The sequence below is a fragment of the Ochotona curzoniae genome, unplaced genomic scaffold, assembly GCF_017591425.1.
Source record: "Ochotona curzoniae isolate NIBS_2020 unplaced genomic scaffold, NIBS_Ocur_1.0 contig_4514, whole genome shotgun sequence".
NCBI lineage: Eukaryota > Metazoa > Chordata > Mammalia > Lagomorpha > Ochotonidae > Ochotona > Ochotona curzoniae.
In genome coordinates, this window is record NW_024466312.1 from 3062198 (window position 1) to 3082588 (window position 20391).

The window sequence follows — 20391 nt, forward strand, 5'->3', positions numbered from 1 at the left end:
CTTGAGCTGCAGAATTTCTGGAAGAGCATGTGTATGGCTTCCACCTAAGCATCCTCACAGGAAGTGCCTGGCCCACAGGAAGTGCCTGGCCCACAGCAAGTGCCAAAAAAAATGCTATCAGCAGTAGAACTTTTCTTTATATTTGAATTTCTTAATTTTTTGTATTATTTTAAAGAGAGAGATTTATTTTAGTTATTTGAAAGTCAGAATTATGGGGGTCAGGGGACAGTTCAAGACAGAAACATAGGTCTTTCATCTGTTGGCTCATTTTCCAAATAGCTGAATTAGGGTTAGGGTTGGGCTTGACAGAAGCCAAGATCCGGAAGCTTCTTCTGTGTCTCCTATGTGAGTGCAAGGGCCCAAGAATTAGGCCAATCTCCACTGCTTTCCAGGGACACTAGCTGGGAGTGGAGCAACTAGCCATTGAACCAATAGTCATATAGGATACTGGTGTTTCAGGAAATAACTTAACCCACTGTGCCACAGCACAGGCCCTAAACCTTTGGTCTCATCACTACCCAGAAACATGGGGACCACAGAAATTTACTCTGAAGATGTTTTTGAAAATCATTGTTCTTAAAATCAAAAGAGCTAAGAATCTTCCTCTGGGTAGCTGTTGGAGAGAGGACTGGAAGATTAAACTCCTCTCCATTATTAATGTCAAGAAAAATAAAAATGTACAAGCAATCCTCACTGCCGTCCCTTCGTATTTTTCATCCATCTACTGCTGTGATGGTGTTGACAAACCCCTATATTTCACTTTTCACTTCATAGAGTCGCTCATTCAACAGCTTGCTTGATGATTCATTGGTCTCAAAGTCAACTTGTCACCATTCTGTCTCACAGACTCAGAAACACTGAGTAGGGGGAAAAAAAGAAGTGTTCACTATCTTATAGCAGGAGATAAAGAAATGACTCATTCCTTACTCTCTTTGTGAATTCAACGACATTCCCAAGAATGCCATGTAGCAAGAGCTGAGGCAGCCTACGTGCAGCAAAGCCATGTCTTGTGCTATGTTGATTCATGAGACCACAGGACTATACCAGCAGGGCTCCACATAGCATAGGATTGTCTGTTCTGAATAATCAGGCATTAAATACAAACAACCGTGGAAAGTAGCCACTAGTATTGAAGCAAACACAAAGCCAAGTGCAGGGGCATTCAGCAATGGATTTTGTTCCTGAACTATCAAAGTTGATTCATTTCCTGTAAGTCCAGGTGTCCCTGGACTGTGAACATAAATAAGGAAGGTCACTCTCCTATTATTTACAACAACTTTAAGACTGCATTTATCAAATGAACTCAGCTTCAGTCCCCTTCCAGGGAATCTTCCAAAGTGGTGGTGTTTTATGTTCTTTCCTGAGTCAGTTGATCTCTGCTTTCATGAGTTCAGGCCATCAATCTCTACCCTGTCCACATGCCACTTAGGCCAACTGCCAGTTGCTGTTTTCTCTGCTAGAACTACTAACCTGCCTTGGGCAAATGCTGCCATTTACAAGCCACTCTTGGTTGGGGAGAGGAAGAAGGAGAGGAAGAGGCTCCCTCCCTGTTCCTTGCATGTTTGGTGTACAAGAGATGTGTCCTTTATACAATTATACAAGTGGCAACTTCTGACAAGACTTAGTTTAAGGTCCTGCAATTACAGACAGGAATCATATCCTTCTACTCTAGGTATGACTCCTAGGTCAGCAACTTCAGCATCACCTGGGAGCTTGAAAGCAATTTAGACTCTCATGTCCCACTCCAGGCTGTCCTCCTAAAATGTGTGTCTTACATCTGTGTCATACCAACATCCTCAGATCAACTATATTGATATGAAGGTTCCTGCTACGTGGATTTGTGCATGAACCCTTTTCCACCTCACCCCTAGCCCAGAGCACTGACCTTTAGATAACTCTTCCATCAGAGTATGGGAATGGGGAAAATGGGGCTACATAGGCCTCAGCCTATGACCATGGCCCTATTGTTCACCATCTTGAGGAAGTACACTCATTTCCTTGGTCTAAAACTTGTTTTGGGGATCCTATTTCCTTTCCCAGGAACTACCTCCTTTTACGTATGATCAGTAGCTTGAATGTATACTATTTTCATCCACTTTTATGGTTTCCTCTCTAGATAGAACAGAGCTGTAATGATGAAACATTAGTCCTACAGTGGCACATTTCCCAACATCCATATAAAATATTCAGCATCCTACTTGGACTGATCAACAAAAACCATTATCTTCTCTCTTTGAGTGGTATTTCTTCCAGGGTAAGGGTTGGGTGTTCACATCCTTCTAACCAACAAATGTATCTTAGCTTAAATATCATGAGTGAGACACAGCTCAAATGGCAATAGCCACTTCTCCCTTTAAATATGTTGTAATTTTTAATGTTCTGAGAGGACCTCTACTTTATCCCACTAACAGTCCAGCTGTTCTCCAACGAGAGCCAGTATGTTCTGTTTAACCTGTAACAGATCTTGTCCCTCTTTATAAAAGATTCACATGAACTCAATTTGTACTTCCAGTCAATTTTCCCAGGTAGCAGACCCTGAGCTGGAGGCTAGTATACATGAAGTGTAGTGGAGTGTCATTTTATTTCTTCTTTTTTTTTCTTTAAAGATTTATCCATTTTTATTGGTAAGGGAGATTTATAGAGAGAATGAGAGACAGATAAAGATCTTCAATCTGTTGGCTCAAATGTTGCAATGGTCGAAGTTCAGCCAATCTAAACCCAGGACCCAGGAGCTTCTGGGTCTTCCATATGGGTGCAGGGCCCCAAGGCTTTGGACTGTTCTCCACCTCTTTACCAGGCCACAAGCAGAGAGGTGGGTGAGAAATGAGCAGCTGGGGCATGAATCATCACCCATATGGGATCCTGGTACTTGCATGCAAAGGATTAGCCAGTTGAGCTATCACACCAGACCCTGTGGAGTATATCCTTTATGATTAACCCCTGTCAAAAACATGAAGGAAACAAGATGGTCCAGAGAGAAATTGGGCTACAATACAGTCACAACAAAAGCTGCTGCTAATCTGATAATCCCATGAAGCTCTGGAGCTGGCCTGACCATGCTGAGTCATCCCTACATGAAGCAAAGTGTGAGGTCTTTGTGTCTCAACACAACCAGTCGCGTCCTGTGAGATGACAGCATGACTTTGGACATCTGGCTATCTCCAGCTAAGGGGGATTTCAGCTTCTAGTTGGTGTCCTAGTTCATTGTCCTGCAGCCCACTGGCTTCCTTCCTGATTCCAGGGGAACTTTATACTTTGTTTCCCTGCCCACTCCTCTTGGATCTTTATGGGGCCAAATGCCTTTCCTTCAGGTGTTTGCTCAGAGATGATTGCTACAGAAACACCTTATTTGACCTTCATTTTGAATTAACTCCCATACCTCACTTGCCCTTGACCATCAAGGGTTATTTGTTTCATAGAACTTACTGAAGAATATCATTATTTAGTTTTCTTACTTGTTCAACTACTGTGCAAATATCTCTTAAGGGCAGACTTTACTCCTCCTCCTCTTCCTTCCTTCTGCCTGCCTAGAACAGTGACTTAAAAATTCTAGATGTTCTGAACAGATGAATAAACAGTACATTCTAAAGTGCAGTTTCTTTTATATTTTCATCCTTTTTGAGTCACGGCTTCCTGTACCTAGAGTGCACTGTCGTTCCTCTGAACTTAAAGAGGCTGTCTCAAAAGATTATTTCTATATCATTGTCATCTATGACCCTCTTCCTTGTCTCATTCTATCACCAAGTGCACTTTGGCAGCCACAGTATAAACATTTATTTAATGCCACCTATGTGCATGGGACCCACTGTGAACAGAACAGATCCTCAGGAAGTATATACTCTGGTTGTGCAAAACAGACACCAAGATAAATAATTAACATCAAGATACAAAAACCAGGAAGAGAAGGTAGAAACACAAGGTAATACTATAAAACTAATAATAATGAAGAAAAGCACGCTGAAACCTGAGAAAGAGGACTCCATAAATATCTGGGGGGAAAGTGCTCTAAGCAGAGGTCAGAAAGAATAGAGAGCCCGGAGCCTGTCCTGATGGCGCAGTGGCCAAATCCTTGCCTTTCATGTACCAGCATCCCATATGGATGCCAGTTCATGTCCCAGCTACTCCATTTCCCATCCAGCTTCCTACTTGTGATCTGGGAAAGCAACAGAGAATGGCTCAAAACCTTGGGACCCTGCACACATGTGGGAGACCCAGAAGTTCCCAATTCCTGGTTTTAGATTGGCTCAGCTCCAGCCATTGAGGCCCTTTGGGGAATGAACAATTTGATGAAAGAGCTTTCTCTCTCCTTTTCTCTATAAATCTGCCTTTGCAATAAAAAAAAAAAATAAAACTTTAAAAAAAGAATAGAAATCCTGGGATTGGGATGGCTGTGCTTGTTTAAGGGGCAGCAAAAGAGCCCAAGGTTGGTAAGGAGAAAGTAAAGCAAAGTAGAAGACTTGGCAAATTACAGGGGCCAGTTCTTTGGGGATCTTACAGCTCATTTTACCAAGGAGGGTGGAGGAGTGACACAATCTGGCTTAGATTTTGAAAACAGATGATATGTAGGCAAATGCAGAAAGAGACCCCCTGGGCCTCCACTGTGAGTCAGATGAGAGAGAACAATATCTGGGTCCTAGGTGGTGGCAGTAAATGTGATGAGAAATGGTCAGTTTTAGAAGTATTTTACAGAAAAACTATCAAAACATGTTCATGGATATGCAAGATGGGAGAGTACAGAACTACCTGAGGCCTTTTTATCTAAGCACAGAATTGTCGTTCATTAAGATGGGTAAGATAACGGGACAAGCTGATTGATGAAGTGGCCAATGGAATCAGGAATCTGTTACGACATGTTTGAGAGGACTAAATAGAAATCTGAATGGAATGTTGAGTTACTTGTAAAGTGGAAAGGAAACTTCCTGAGGAAAAGATATCTTTAATCATGAGTATTTATAGGGCCGAGCACGATGGCTCAGTGGCTAAATTCTCACCTTGTACTCACCAGCATCCCATATGGGTGCCAGTTCATATCCTGGCTGCTCTCCTTCTCATCTAGCTCTACTGGGAAAGCAGTAGAGAATGGCCCAAAGCCTTGGGACCCTGCACCCACATGGGAGACCTGGAAGGTGCTCCTGTTCCTGGCTTTGAATTAGCTCAGCTCTGGTCATTGTGGCCACTTGTGGCCATTGGGGCCACAGTGGATGCAGGATTTTACTGTCTCTCCTTCTCTCTGTAGATCCGCCTTTCCAATAAAAATAAAATAGAACATAAAAAGAATGTGTACACAGAACAGATAATGTGAAAAATCAGCAAGAGGCTTTACAAAAAGTAATAAAAGCAAAAAAGATTCAACTCCAACATTGCAAGCATGGATTTCATACCAACAAGTTCTCATGAGACATATTCCAAATCATGCAAAGGATTTTTCAAAATGTTCATGGAAAATTAAAAGGTGTTTGTTTTGGTTCAAAGAATTAGAAATCCATGCATAATGCTTTTATAACATGCATTTTCATGAGCTTTTGGAAGATCCCTCAGAGACATGGATTTCAAAATAAATAGTTTCAGCTTTCTATAAATTTAGGGAATAATTTTTTATTTCAGAAGCAGGAAGACAGCTTTCATTTACTGATTTATTCCCTAAATATCGGATGTCCAGGGCTGGGGGCTAGACCAGCACCGAAGCTGAGACCTCAATCCATGTCTCCCATATAAATGGCAGGAACCATGGCATAAACCATCATGGTAGTCTGCCAGAGTCCGCACTAGAAGGACATGGAAGTCAGGAACAGGAGATAGACGTTGAAGTCAGCCACTCCTATGCAACAGAATGTTAACTTGTAGGCTAAATGCTCAGCTCCTCTATGAACTTTTTAAAAAAACACCTGCCTATGTTACATGACAGAAGTGTCTCTGTGTTGGAAAAATAAGCCAACTTTTAGCAAGTCTTACCATTCTTGCTCTCTCTTTTGCTTCTTTCCTCTCTATTCTTTTCTCACTTCCTCTCTGTTTTCATTATTTTGTGTCTCTTGCCAATTCCACAATCTTTCCCATGGTCACTCATGACATTATTTGGCAATGCAATATGAATTCATTTGTGACTGCTGACCTTTGATAACGTAATTAAAGAAACACAAAAAGTATCCCATAGATTTTTCTTCTCCGAATTATTTATTAAATTTAGTTCCTAAAGAGTATTTTTGTATTTATTATAACTCCCATTATAGGATACCTTCCATTTACTCTGGGAAAGACCAGGAAATTAAGGAAAGTTCAATGTACAAATTATGTACAAGGTTATTCTGAATCTTTGAAAGACCAGAAATGAATATGCCTTTCTTCTTGCTTTTTTTTAAAAAATTATTTACTATCCATTTGAAATGCAGAGTTACAAGTTGAGAAGGAGATACAGAGACAAAGAGCTCTTCCATCCACTGGTTGCTTCCCCAAGTGACCACAATGGCTACAGCTAGACCAAGCTGAAACTAGGAGCCAGGAGCTTTGACTGGATCTCCCACTTGAGTGGCAGGAACCCAAATACTTGAGCAACCTTCCATTGTTCTCCCAGCACATAGACAAGGAACTGGATCAGAGGTGAAGCACAAATACATTCTACTACAAGATGCTAGCCTCTCAGACAGTGCCTGTGTCAGGGTGCTGCCCCAAGGCTAAGGTTTTTTAACATAAATATGAAAATGGAAATATTTGAGAGAGCAGCTTTATTATTCTTGACCATGTTAACTGAGAAGGTAAAAAATGCCTTATAAATTTTCTGAAACTCAACTTCAATAAAGCCATTTTAAAATCTTTCTTTAACTGCTAATGGATACACACAAAAAATTTAAAATTTATAAGGGCTTGGAATTTTGCAAATACCTTAGCACTTATCAGCATCCACACTAAGTTTTTATATGCTTTTTTATTATTGTCATCATTTTATGATACAGTTTCATAGGTTCTGGGATTTCCCTTACCAACTCCCCAGGTTCCCTCCTCACCACCACTGAATTCCCCTATATTATTATTATTATAGTATAGTTCTTTATAAACAATCATATGTGCATCATTGTGGGCATGGACAATGGCGAATAGTCCAGATTAAGTTTTTTTTTTAAGGATTTATTTATTTATTGGAAAGTCAGATATACAGAGAGGAGGAGAGACAGAGAGGAAGATCTTCCATCCATTGATTCACTCCCCAAGTGACTACAATGGCCAGAGCTGTGCCGATCCGAAGCCAGGAGCCAGGAACTTCCTTCCGGGTCTCCCACATGGCTGCAGGGTCCCAAAGCTTTGGGCCATCCTCTACTGCTTTCCCAGGCCACAAGCAGGGAGCTGGATGGGAAGTGGAGCTGCCGGGATTAGAATCAGCGCCCATATAGGATCCCGGCGCGTTCAAGGTGAGGACTTTAGCCACTAGGCCACACTGCCGGGCCCAAGATTAAATTTTAATCATGTGCATTTGTACCATTCCCTAATTTAACTGAAAGCATTGTTTTCAATAAATTGTAATTTGAGTTGTTATCTTTCCTGAGACTCTATACACACACACACACACACACACACGATTGGAAAGCTTTGGGTCAATTTGCAGTTGGCAGGATTCTTTTCTTAGTGCTCAGAAGAAAATAGAATGTTGTACAATTGATGCTATCTTAAATTTGATGAGTTACAGTATTATTTTAGGTGTGTACAACAACATACATCCACAAGGCTATTTGTATGTGTACCTATAAATACGTAAACATAATGCCTTTTAGATTAGTTCCACCAAGTCTTAACAACTCAATACTAAGAACTACAGATATATTTGTAAGTGGAGCTTACATATAATTTTGTCTCTTCGATAAGTGTTTTTTTCAAAATTTACTTGTTGGCTGTGTGTTAGTTGTGTGAAGTGCTAGGAATACACATGAGGTTTGCCTAAAGATACAGTTTGCCTAGAGATACAGTTAATAAAAATAAATAGAAGTAATAAAATAAGAAGTAACAAAATCAAAAGAAGTAACTCAAATAAAGTGTTATGAACACTATAAAACAAAAAACTCAGAATGCAATAGGTATATAGAATAGAGTTGGACCAATGAGACCCTGTGGGAGGGAGAAATACTTTAAACTTAATGTAAAGAATAAATAAAGTTCATCAGAAAATGTATAATGTACATGCTTGTGCATAGGTGTGTATTGATATTGACATCATTTTTTAGAACTTTTTTAAATCTTTTTTTTTTCCTTGAAAGGAAGAGCAGCGGAGAAGGAGAGAGGGAGACAAAGAAAGAGCTGTCTGCTAGTTCACTCCCCAAATGCCCATAGCAGAAGCCAAAGCCCAGGGACCAGAGCTCCATCCGGGTCTCCTGTCAGGATGACGAGGCCAAGCACTTGAACCACCATCTACTGTCTCCAGGGATGCATCAGCAGGAGGCCGGATTGAAAGCCAAAGTTCAAGGATGCTGAAATCAGGCACTCTGATAGATGATGCAGACATTCTAAGTAACAGCCTAACCTGCTAGATGCCACAGCATCTACCTCCCACCTGCCCCATAGCAGATGGTTCTTGGTACCATATTTACTTTGATATTCACCATGCTCCTTTTGGAAAACATACATTGTCATCTATTGTTGGAAAGACAGACTCCATTCTGAAAGACCGACATTCCTCCTAGAGATATTAATCAAAACAACAACAAAAATGAACAGCTACAAAATAGGACAAGGTGCTGCCTGATCCATATGAGAGACAATATCCTGAAATACGAATTTAGTATTACTCTGCAACTTGAGAAAAACTTGGATGACCAGTTTCATTTAGAATTATTTGATCCAGCAAATGCTAGTGAAAGGAAACACATTAGAGCATTACAGTACCTCTTCAATAGTGAGTTGGCCCACCCATGTAGCCTGCTGGCCTCAGCTATCCCCATTTAGCCATGTAATGACGCAAAGGGTCCAAAGAGGCCAACTCAGTTGAGCTCAGAGCAAGTGGACAGAGCAGCACTAGTGTGTCCTTCCCCAGCACAGGGTGTGCCACTGGCTCCAACATGTCCATTGGGCTTTCCCATATCGGGACCACCTGCTGTGCTGCTAGATTTCATCACTTTATCCTAATTTGCAGAGTTGCCTTGAAAAGTTCTTGGGAAACTCTCAGAAGTGAATGAAAAGGAAGGGAATAAAAGAGTCATAGAATGTGTTCAGTGTAATTGTGGACTAGATTCAGCTTTTTTTTAATATCATTTCTTAGGAATCCTTTCCATCAAAGAAAAAATAATTAGCATCAACACTAAAATAGACTAATTGAAAAAGAAAGTAAGCTTTTGAGAAGTCTAGATACACATACATAATACATTTCACAAAAAGCTGAGACTTCATTAAGCAATTTAATGATAATAAAACTAGTAATCCAAAAAGGCCAAAAATATAAGTTAACCCAAAAAAGTAACTTACTAGCTACAAATAACAAGATACATGTAACTAGATGTATAAGTGGGCATATTTAAATATGGAAATAAAATTCAAAAAGTACTAATTAAACACAGTTCCTTGGGTGTAACTTTCTAAACAAAGAGAAGATAATGGTAGACATGAACCCTGCGTGTGACTTCAAGTCTCATAAAAGTGAAGAAACGTTTATAGTGAGTGACTTACGTTGAGTGACAGAAATGTGAGCCATAAAGCCAAGTGGAATACAACAGGCAAGCTGCAATAAAGCAGGAACAGATAAAATAGTGTTTAAACCCTCATGGGCTCAGTGAAATAATGAAGATGATTTAACCACGTAGAAGTAAAGGCAAAAGTGATCACAGAGAAAGAAGGACTAAGAAAATCACTGTGCAGGGTAAGAGACTAATGGGAAAAAAAAAACCATATTGATCAGTAATTAGCATCAAATGGCAATGTCTCAAGACACACGAAACAAACAAAGCAAGCACGCATGTTTAGGAGGTATGAGGGACAGTCTTCAAATGTAAAGCAGTGAGCTTTGTCTATTGTTCACATGCGTGGGTTTACATTGAGCTAGCACATTTATATCAGCAGTGGCAAATAGCAAACTGCAGGCCGAATACACTCTGCTAATACATTTCTTGCTTGTCTCCATAGTGATTTCCTATTAGTTTCCTCAGTTTGGTTTACTTTATTGTTTTTATGCCTATGTTGTTGCAACTGGCCTTTTTTAAAATAACAGATTTCTGGACTCTTAAAAAAAATCAGAAGACATGGCAACACTGGGATCATTTTCCTAAGGTGTTCCAATCACATTGCCTTCATTTGTGTGACCTGGTCCTGTAGACTTCCCAGAGGGTGACAGTCTAATCTGTACTCATCAACCACAGCGGGCAATTTTAAGACAGCTGATTAAGACAGAGAAAGCAGTGCTACACACAGGACTGAGCCCAAGCCTTCATTCCCACTAGCACTGAGTAACTGCAACAATGCATTTCCCCATTTTTTAAATATATTTATTTGAGAGGCAGTGAGACACAGGACAATCATCTGCTGGTTCACTCACCAAATGCTTACAATGTCCCTGGCAGGGGAAGGGGATAGCAAATCTGGGATACAGGAACTCAATCCAGGTCACCCATAAGGATGGCAGGAGCCAAATTCCCAGGGCATCACAATCAGCTCTCATGGTGAGCATTGGTGGGAAGTTGGAGTCAAGACCCAGAGCTAAGTATGGAAACTCAGTCGTTGTGAAAAGCCTTAACTATTAGGCCAAACATCTGCTTCCTTATAATCTAAAACTTGTGTCAAGCTTGTTTCCTACTAAATTCAACATTCAACCAAGGAAAAATAAATAAAGAAGTCTCTACCAAGGTTTTGTCTCATTCCTTTCCCAGTGCCTGATGTAACAGTAAGTGGTTGAATGACTCCTGTAAGCCACAACAACCCCACAGCAACCCAGTACTGGGCCAAAGGCTGAAATCACAATCTGGACCAACACCCATGGAAACTGTTGAGTCACTGGAACACAGTCCATCTGCTCTGTGGAAACCACTGATTCTGTTCCTTCCCACCTGTTGCATAGTTTGACAACTAAGAAAGAAAACATGGGTCTGTCCATGTGACAAGATACTTCTAAACCAATATGAAAACTCCCAGAGAAAGGTAAGAGTGAACTACAACACAGCAGAGTCAACTTTCAGTATCACACAACTGTTGGGAGGCAGTGCAGAGATTTAAACTAGAAAAAAGACAGCTTTCCTTTGTTTCTATACTGATCTGTTGCTTTCAAATCCCCAAGAGTGTTGATTTCATGTAAGGTAACTGACCTGTTTAGGTCCTGGGTATTCAGCACTGCCTTGAATCCTATGCCATGGCTAATCCTATCATTCCTTTGGGTGATCATTGTGGGCTACGATTTAATTCTGCTGTTAACTGGAGTCAGTGTCAGAATTCACACAGTGAAGCACAGTCCCGGGAAAAAGTTTCTCACTTCAGGTCCCAGGGGAAGCTTGGAGCGTCTCAGACCGCTGGCTCTTCTGACCAACTGCCTGCAAACCAAGGGAGTTCCCACAACTCCCCTTTAAGCCAATAATTTTCTAGAATGATTTAGAAAACTTGGGAAAGCATTACACTTATAATTAGACTTTCATTCACAAAGGCCCGAAATAGTAATCGGTCAAATGACATGAAAGGAAAGGGGAGATCTGGCAGGATCCTAAACATGGAACCCTGTGCTCGCTCTCGCCATGGGAGCAAAATGTGTCATCTTGAAAAATCAGTGCATTCACCGACCAGGAAACTGCCCTGAGCTCAGGTGTGCGAAGCTTCTACCGGGATGTGATTAATAAAAAATCATGGTTCCATGATTTAAATCTCCTCCTTCATCCCAAAATAATGCAAAAGAGGCTTAAGGCTCCAAACCTGTAAACACATGGTTGGTTTTTTCATCTCTTTTCCCATCCTGGACCATCTCATGGCCAAAAAAAAAAAAAAAACTTATCAGGACCTACTGTGAATATCAAAGATACTACCATCATTTAAGAAATTATAAGGTTTCAGAGACTCACTCCCAGGAGCAAGACACAGAGGTCAAGCAAATTCTTCATGATAAAGCAGATTGACAACCACTACTGAAGTCCAGGTCCTTGCTGTAGCCTTGTCTCTCGAGGTCTCTGAATTCTGCTGCCTTCAGGTTGAGCCTTGAGGCCTCCTCCAGTCCAGCTCTCTCCTGACCCACTGGCCTGGGGACACATGCAGCTGGCAGTTGCTGCTCAGCACAAATCCTGCCACACACGGGACTCCCTGAGGCTACCTGCAGTCACCGCCCTTAACCTGGACCAACAAGAAGAGAACAAAGACCACTGGAAATATCTGCAAGAACTAAAAATACTAACTACTTTAGCTTCTTCAAAAGATAAGTATTTAAAGCCAGGGGAAAAGGAGGATGGAGAGGAGGACTGTCATTTTCATATGTATAAAATAAACATGTTTGGAAACATACAGAATAAAGTGAAATTATAGTTGTGTAAGTGCTTTGTAGAAAGTGGTATCATATTCCTTTAAAACAGGTCTTGCGAAGTTAGAGCTACATGCTGGAAAATCACACAGAGGTTAGTTACATGCTTCCAGGCAATGTTTTCCAAGAGGATGTATGTCTCAGTGCACAAAATACCACTGAGCACATGGTCCATAAATACTAGAAATTTATTTCTCATAGATCTGGAGGCTGTAGGCTTCATGAGAGTGCTGACATGTTCCTCTTTTTTCTAATATTTAATTAATTTGATTGGAAAGGTAGATTTACAGAGAGAAAAAGATACAGAGGAAAAGATCTTCCATCCACCAGTTCACTCCCCAAGTGGCCACAACAGCTGAAGCTGAGCCGATCGGCCAAGAGCTGGGAGCTTCTTTCAGGTCTCCCATGCAGGTATAGAGTACCAAGGCTTTGGGCCATCCTTTACTGTTTTCCAAGACCACCAGCAGCGAGCTGGATAGGAAGTGGAGCAGCCAGAACACAAAATTACATGTATAAGGGATGCTACTGTGTGCAAGACAAGGATTTAGCCACTGAGCCATCATGCCAAGCCCAACATGGCTGGTTTTGCAAGGGTCCTCATCCAGGTCACGGACTTCAGTCTTCTCATATGTTTGCATGGTGGAAAGAGCAAGAGAGCTCTCCACAGTTCCTTTTATGAAATTCTGATCATGAGGGCTCTACTTTTATACCTAATAACTTCCCAAAGGACCCACCTCTTCATAGGATCACTTTGGAGATTAGGATTATAACACAGGACATTAAGAAGGATGCAAACATTCGGCTCATCCCAAGGACACACTTGTGGTAGATGGCAGATAGAACTTTTCAAACTACACACATCTTAAGATTCAGCTTGCTTGCCCATTCCCACTACACACCTTTACCCCTTTAGACTGCAGTAACACTGGGTTGGAAAAGAAAAGGGCTCTCAACTGTGTAGCCATTTTCACTTTCTAAATGGTGTAATTTTGATGAAACCAGAAAAAGCACCTCATTTCCTTAGTGTGAATTACATTTTATAAAATGGGCCATTGAATACACCAGAGTGACTTCCTTTGTTGAGGGAATGGGACTGGAGAGGGCACAGAGGGGAAAGTGGGACTTGTCCCTTTTGTATTTGATGTAAGATACTCACCACACTTCCTAAAATGCTCTGAACAAATACAAAAAATTATTCTTGATTAAGACATAACCTTCCTCTTGTTTTCAAGAAAAATGAAGTTTTAAGAGGGCTGTGCTTGGAGTAATGGGAGAAAGACAAGGTCACTATCCAGTCAGTTCCTGCCAAGATCAGTTGTCCAGGGACACAGGACCAGGTCATTCCCCTATTTTTCAGTAAAGCATGAAACAAGTAAGTCAGATAATGGTGCCGTAAAGAGATGGAAGGGTTGACACGGTTGGATGCTATGTTATCTGTTCTTCTCCAAACCCACAGAACTCTCCTTTCTTACAGTCCTTCAAAATTTTACAGCAGAACCTAACAGCCAGTTGTACTCACATAACCCCAGTTTATGTTTCCAGAGTTTGCCTATTGGTTTAAGTGCTTGATTTCTCAGCATACATTTTCTCATAGACACTGTATTATAAATTATGTAAAAATCCTCAAAACTGTCCACAAAAGGCTCTTTAAAGTTAATGTATTTGAAATATATACTATAAATATAGTACCTTATTAACTGTGCCTAACCAGCATTTAAGATTCTATTTATATGGGGACTGCCATTCCATTATGCAAGTAGAGATGCCACACTGCCTGGGAGAAAGGACCCTTGGTGGGTTTTGGATAGGAGGGACCCTGGAAAAGATACTTGGCTGTCACGTTGGAGGATTACTCCTCCCTATCTTCGTGTTTGTGGTTAGAATGGACTTCCACCCCCCATCCACCAACACACACTTAGGACTCCAGGGTACATGCATGACTCAAGCAGTTTTAGCCACAGTGATGAGTTCAGAAATGGCTGTGTTCTGTGATATTATAGGCAACGAGAGGGCAGCTAACCCATCCTGGAACTCCAGAGGAGTCAACACAGTGCTGGGCAGTAATAGCACAGTCATGTTCTGATAAGGAAAAGAATGGGTGTGCAGCAAGCAACAAGTGTGTCCTGGAACATTTACAAGGCTTTAAGTGTTCAATAACTATCCCCAATAATGCACATCTCCAATAAGATGAATCACTTTCCAGAGATATGGATTACATGCTGTTAATAAAGTCTTACTTACTTTATTACTTCAAAAATTTGTTTTGATGGGGCCAGTGCTGTGGCATAGTAGGCTAAAATTCTGTCTGTGGCACTGGCATCCCATATGGGCATGAGTTAGAGTTCTGGCTGCTCCACTTCTGATCCAACTCCTTGCTAAGATGCCTGGGAAAGCAGTAAAAGTGAGCCCAAGTGATTGGGTCCCTACATTCACACGGGAGACCCAGATGAAACTCCTGGTTCCCAACCTCAGACTGGTACAGCTCCCAACCATGATGGCTATTCAGAGAGTGAACCAACTGATGCAATTTCTCTCTCTCTCTCTCTCTCTCCATAACTTTGCCTTCCCAATAAAATTACATAACTTTAAAAAAATATATGTTTTGGGTTTTGGGCATTTTAAATGAAGCAGTGATGAGAAAAATATTTAATTTTCATCAATTGTGAGTTATTTCTCCTAAGAAATAACAATAATAATATTAGTGCTCATGCTGACTCTCAGAATGAAACCCTCTTTTAAGAGATTTAAGGACTGAGCCTGACATACTAGCTCAATTGGCTAATCTTACAAGCACCAGAATCCCATCTTCAAGCTGCTACACTTCCCATCTAGCTCCTGCTTATAGTCTGGAAAAATAGTCGAGGATGGCCCATAGTCTTGGGACCTGGAGCCCACATGAGAGATCTGGAAGAACCTGGCTCCTGGCTTTGGATTGGTCATTGTGGCATTTTGGGGAGTGAATCTGTGGATGAAAGATCATTCTGTCTCTCATTCTCTGTGTAAATCTGCCTTTCTGATAAAAATAAATAAATCTTCAAAAAAAGTTCTAAGAATTGAAAAAGATAATTGGATGAGCTTTGTAAAGCACTATACAAATATTTCATCACTGTGAAAATCTCTGTTATGTTCTTGTCACATCATTTTTTTAGATTTATTTGCTTGTTTGAAAGGAAGAATAAAGAGAGGAAGGAACGGGGAGGAGGGGTTTCTGTCCACTGCTTACCTCCTCAAATACCCATAAATTCTACTGCTGCCTCAGGATTGTAAGAGTCTGCAAAGGTGGCACCCACTGTGTTGCAAACCAAGTCCTTGGGCCATCACCTGCTGCCTCCCACGGAACACATTAGCAGGAAGCAGAGTAGGCTGGACTCAGAGAAGCTCTTCCATGTGGGATGTTGGCATTCTAAGCATCAGCTTAATCTACTGTGCCACAGCCCCACTCAACTCTCTTCTCTTGTTCTATCAAAAAGGTAATAATAAAACATTTGCAAAACAGATCAGAACTGACTGAAGCCATATTCCAACTTCAGCTTTCTCTATAATCTGAGATGAAATGATAAATTAAGCCATATTATACCCATGCATGCACATGCATACATACACAGTGACCACCTGCAAAGGAATCTTAAATATAATTATTTTTAGTATAAATAACTGTTAATTTTCTCTCGAGAAAAGTCATGAATTTCCCGTAACTTGGCAACAGAATCCTACAGTAGGAAATTGCGTTATTGTTACTGGTTAATAGCTTTGCCTTAACCCACCAAATCAGTCATCTGTGCTTCAAACATTGCTTTTTCTGTTAAAATAATTTTTCTATTCTTTTCAGCTGTTCCCTGAGTATTCTTTTTTAAAATGGCTGTGATTAGCTCAGCCTGGAGTTTGTTGGGCAGGTGCCTTAGAGGCAAGCCATGAAAATAAAACAAATAAGAAACAAACAAACAAAACCTCACTTGCATAGCAGATGGCTGTCTCTCATTATCTCTACCTAGAAACCACAGCTATTGATTCAGATAGTCTTCACTCTGGTGCAACAGAAGGAACAAGGAACGTTGCCCATCTCAAAGCACAGTAAGAACCAGCAGCAGAAAGGGAAAACATTCGGATGGTTCCTTGCCCCAACTAATGCCTCAGGCCATTCTCTCTCATTATCTGGGAAAGAAGGTTAGGAACCATTTTTCCCATGGTGTTCACAGTAGCAGACAAAAACCTGGTGGCCTGAGCCTGGCTTTGAGGGAGAAAGTTTCTCCGAGTTGTGTGTGTGGCACTTGGGTATCTGCAAAATGAGAATAGTTGAAAGCGTGATGAATGTTCTCAAAACGAACATCTTGCTCCTATTTCCATTTTCCTAACAAATAAACTAATGAATAAATAGCAAACACCTCTAAGTCCAGTACTCTGAGAAGGCATTTTCCAAATTAGTTTTTAAAAATCTGGATATCATTTATCACACTGGGAAAACCCATTAGAATGCAGGACTAGGGCTATGCCCAGGAAAAGGTTATGAAGCCAGTGCAAAAATTCAGGAGGGAAAGTCAGAAAGAATTAAATTGCATTATAAATTCAGCAGTAAATCTGAGTATAACAGATCTTAGCTTACTTCTCACCTCTGGGAAAAGGAATATCTTGTGAACTCTTCATCTGGAGCCATCACACCGATTCGAGTTCCAGATACACCCCCAATGACTCAAAGACATTGTGCAGAAAACTTCACCACGGGCTGAAGGCACTATCTGGGCCCCAGTAGACAGCTGACAAGCGTAAAGTTTACACCCACCTGTCTGTCCCTCAGCACTGTCTAATTAATGGAATAAAAAAAATGTCCATGATTGCCATGCCTATTATGACAGCAAGCTTCATGGTTTAGAACTATTTTCATATGCATTCTTTTGTAGCATATCCTCAAGAGCTCTCGGATAGGATGGAACAAGCATTGTTATTTTACAATGAGGTAAGTACATCTCAGCTCCATTAACTAGAAAACCATGCATGTTACATAACTGTATAATTCCTCATAAGAATTGTTAGATAACTTACAAGAGAATGTATTTAAAATTTCCTGGCACAAAGTAACTCATAAATAGCAGTTATATGATGAGGCAACAGAGTGTAATAACTAAATTATGGAGTTTGAGTTTTGTATCCAGGCTCTGTCCCTAATTTTAGGTGTCAAGTTGACTGGGTCACAATGTGAGTTATATAAGTTATTTCTGGGTATATCTATAAAGATATTACCAGTTGAATTCACCTTTGTTGTTGTTATTTAAGAAAAACATTTATTTATTTATTTATTTATTTATTTACTCAAAAGGCAGAGTGACAGAAAAGGTGGGCATGATAGAGAGGGAGAGAACTTTCACTCACTGGTACAATTCCCCCATATGCCACCAACGTTGAGTGATGGGCCAAGCTGAATCCAAAAGCCCAGAAGTCCTTGTGAGTCCCCCACACAGCTGACAGGCACATAAACACTTAGGCCATGATGGGCTGCCTTCCCAGGTGCATTAGTAGGTAGCTGGATGAGAAGCAGGGTAACCAGGACTCAAACCAGCACTCTGATATTGGATGCTGGCCTTAACCTGCTGTGCCACGATGCCGGCTCTGAGATTAATACTTTAATCAACAGGCTGAGTAAGCAATACTGCCCTCCCTACTGTGGATGGCTAAAACCAAAATAAAATTTAAAAGCTCAAAAGTCTCTATCTTTGAGCAGAACAAATTCTTCTAGACCTCTCAGGCTAGATAATCGCTTGAGCCAAATCTCTCTCACACACACACACAACTACACACACTAGATTGTTTATATGCTATTGGATATTTTCCCAGGAAACTGGGAAAGTTAAAAGAATCATGCTAGATAAAAAAAAAAAAAACAGCTTGAGAGGAAGGACCACTTCAAGGAACTCTGGGAAGGACACAGAAAAGAAAGATGAGGACTACAGGGGAAACGTATTTTGTAGTAAAGACTGTAAGCAATCAGGAATAGTCCAATGATATGACTAAATGGGAAAGGCCATTCTAGTGAGAGCTCAGTCAGAAATGAGGACAAACTATTGAACAATGAAGAAAAGGCTATAGTTGCCATAAAATAATAAAGAATTTGGCTGAATAGATTTTTGGCGTTTTGAACTTGAAAGTGACAAAATTACATATTTAATTGAAGGTATTTCTATGCTATGTGTTGAAGGAGCATCTTGCTTTCTCCCAACTGTTAATAATAAAGTGGAAGAAGAGCAAGATCAATTAAAGATGAAATTGTTAAGCAAAAGAGAAGACAGAGCTAAAAATGTCACAATTCCTAGGTGATTCTATTTTTAAACATTACTTACTTATTAGAAAGGGTTAGAGAAGGAGAGAGAAAGAGATTTATATAAAGAGAGAGCTTCCAGCTATGGATTCACTCATCAAATGCCACAACTGGGCGGGGCCAAGTTGACACCAGGAGTCAGAGCCCCTCCCTGTGGGGTATAGGAGCTCAAACTCTTGCACCATGTTCCCCTACTTTTAAAAGTGAGTTATTAGGGAGCTAGGTGGGAAATAGAGCAGCCAGCACACAAACCAGCATCCATAGGGGTTCCCAGTGTCACACTCCATGGTTTAGTCCACTCTGCCACAGGGCCAGCTCCCTCTTACCCTATTCTTGTTGTAAAAATAAGAAAGTTTGTTCTAGAAAGAAAACTAAGGATATAGTTGCACTACTACTTGAGAAGAAGATGAATGTGGGTATGAACTATGATCTTTATCAGACATGGAAGCAGTTAAACTGCTAGTGTGAGAGGAAGGGAATGAATACAGGACAAAATGAAGAAGTCATCAGAATTCTTAGATCCTATAGGATCAGACAGTATTGATATTTGGCTTTGAACATGCAGTATTCTTCAAGACAAGAGATGGATGATCCTGAAGGTGATTCAAACACCGTCAGAACTGCTTCCTGAATTTCAAAGCAGGGAAAGGCCATCACCTATGTTTTAACAGAGCAAACGGTGGCCACCCGGTGGGTCAGAAGCAGGGCCAGCTTGAGTCACAGGGGCACAAGCACCGCATTACAGAACTACTGGAGGCAGAACTCCCATTCAGCCTTGAATGTGGAACTGCTATTTCATTGTGTCCGGAAGACAGAGCATCAAAGCGGAGAATTCTTCTTGAAACCTGATAGAATCTTGCTAGGTTTTGGACTTGCAAGGGAATCATGATCCCATTCTTCCTTCCCTCTTCTTTCCTTTGTTATGAGAATGCCTACCGTTTGCCTATATTCCAAATTTTTTTTTTAATTTTTATTGGAAGGGCCAATTTACAGAGAGGAGATACAGAGAGAAAGATCTTCCATCCATCGATTCACTCCCCAAATAGATGCCACAGCTGGAGCTGAGCCGATCCAAAACAGGATTCCAGAGCCTCTTCCAGGTCTCCCACATGGGTTCCAGGTCCCAAGACTTGGCCATGTACTACTGCTTTCCCAGCTCACAAACTGGGAGCTGCATGGGAAGCGGAGCAGCCGAGGCGTGAACTGTTGCGGATATTGGATCCCACTGCTTGCAAGGCAGAGGATTAGCCAATCAAGCCATCATGCAAGGTCCTCATATGCCTACCCTAGGTGTTTTGGAAGCACCTAACCTACCCAATTTTACTGGTGCACAACTGGAGAGAAACTCTGTACCATGATAAATCACACCTGAATTCTCAGCCATATTGTATTTATATGGTGTGCAGGTAATCCTTTGGACTTGAGAATTCACGGTTCATGTTATCATGAGTTAATACTTTTTGGTCTATTGGGAGGGAATGAATGATGAATGTATGCAGGACCAGAGTAGGATTTGAGTTTTAGAGGGCCAGTGGTAAAATACTATGGATTAAATGCTTGTATCTCCAAAATCCACATATTGAAATCTTAACACTCAAAGTGATGGCATTTGAAAATAGGACCATTG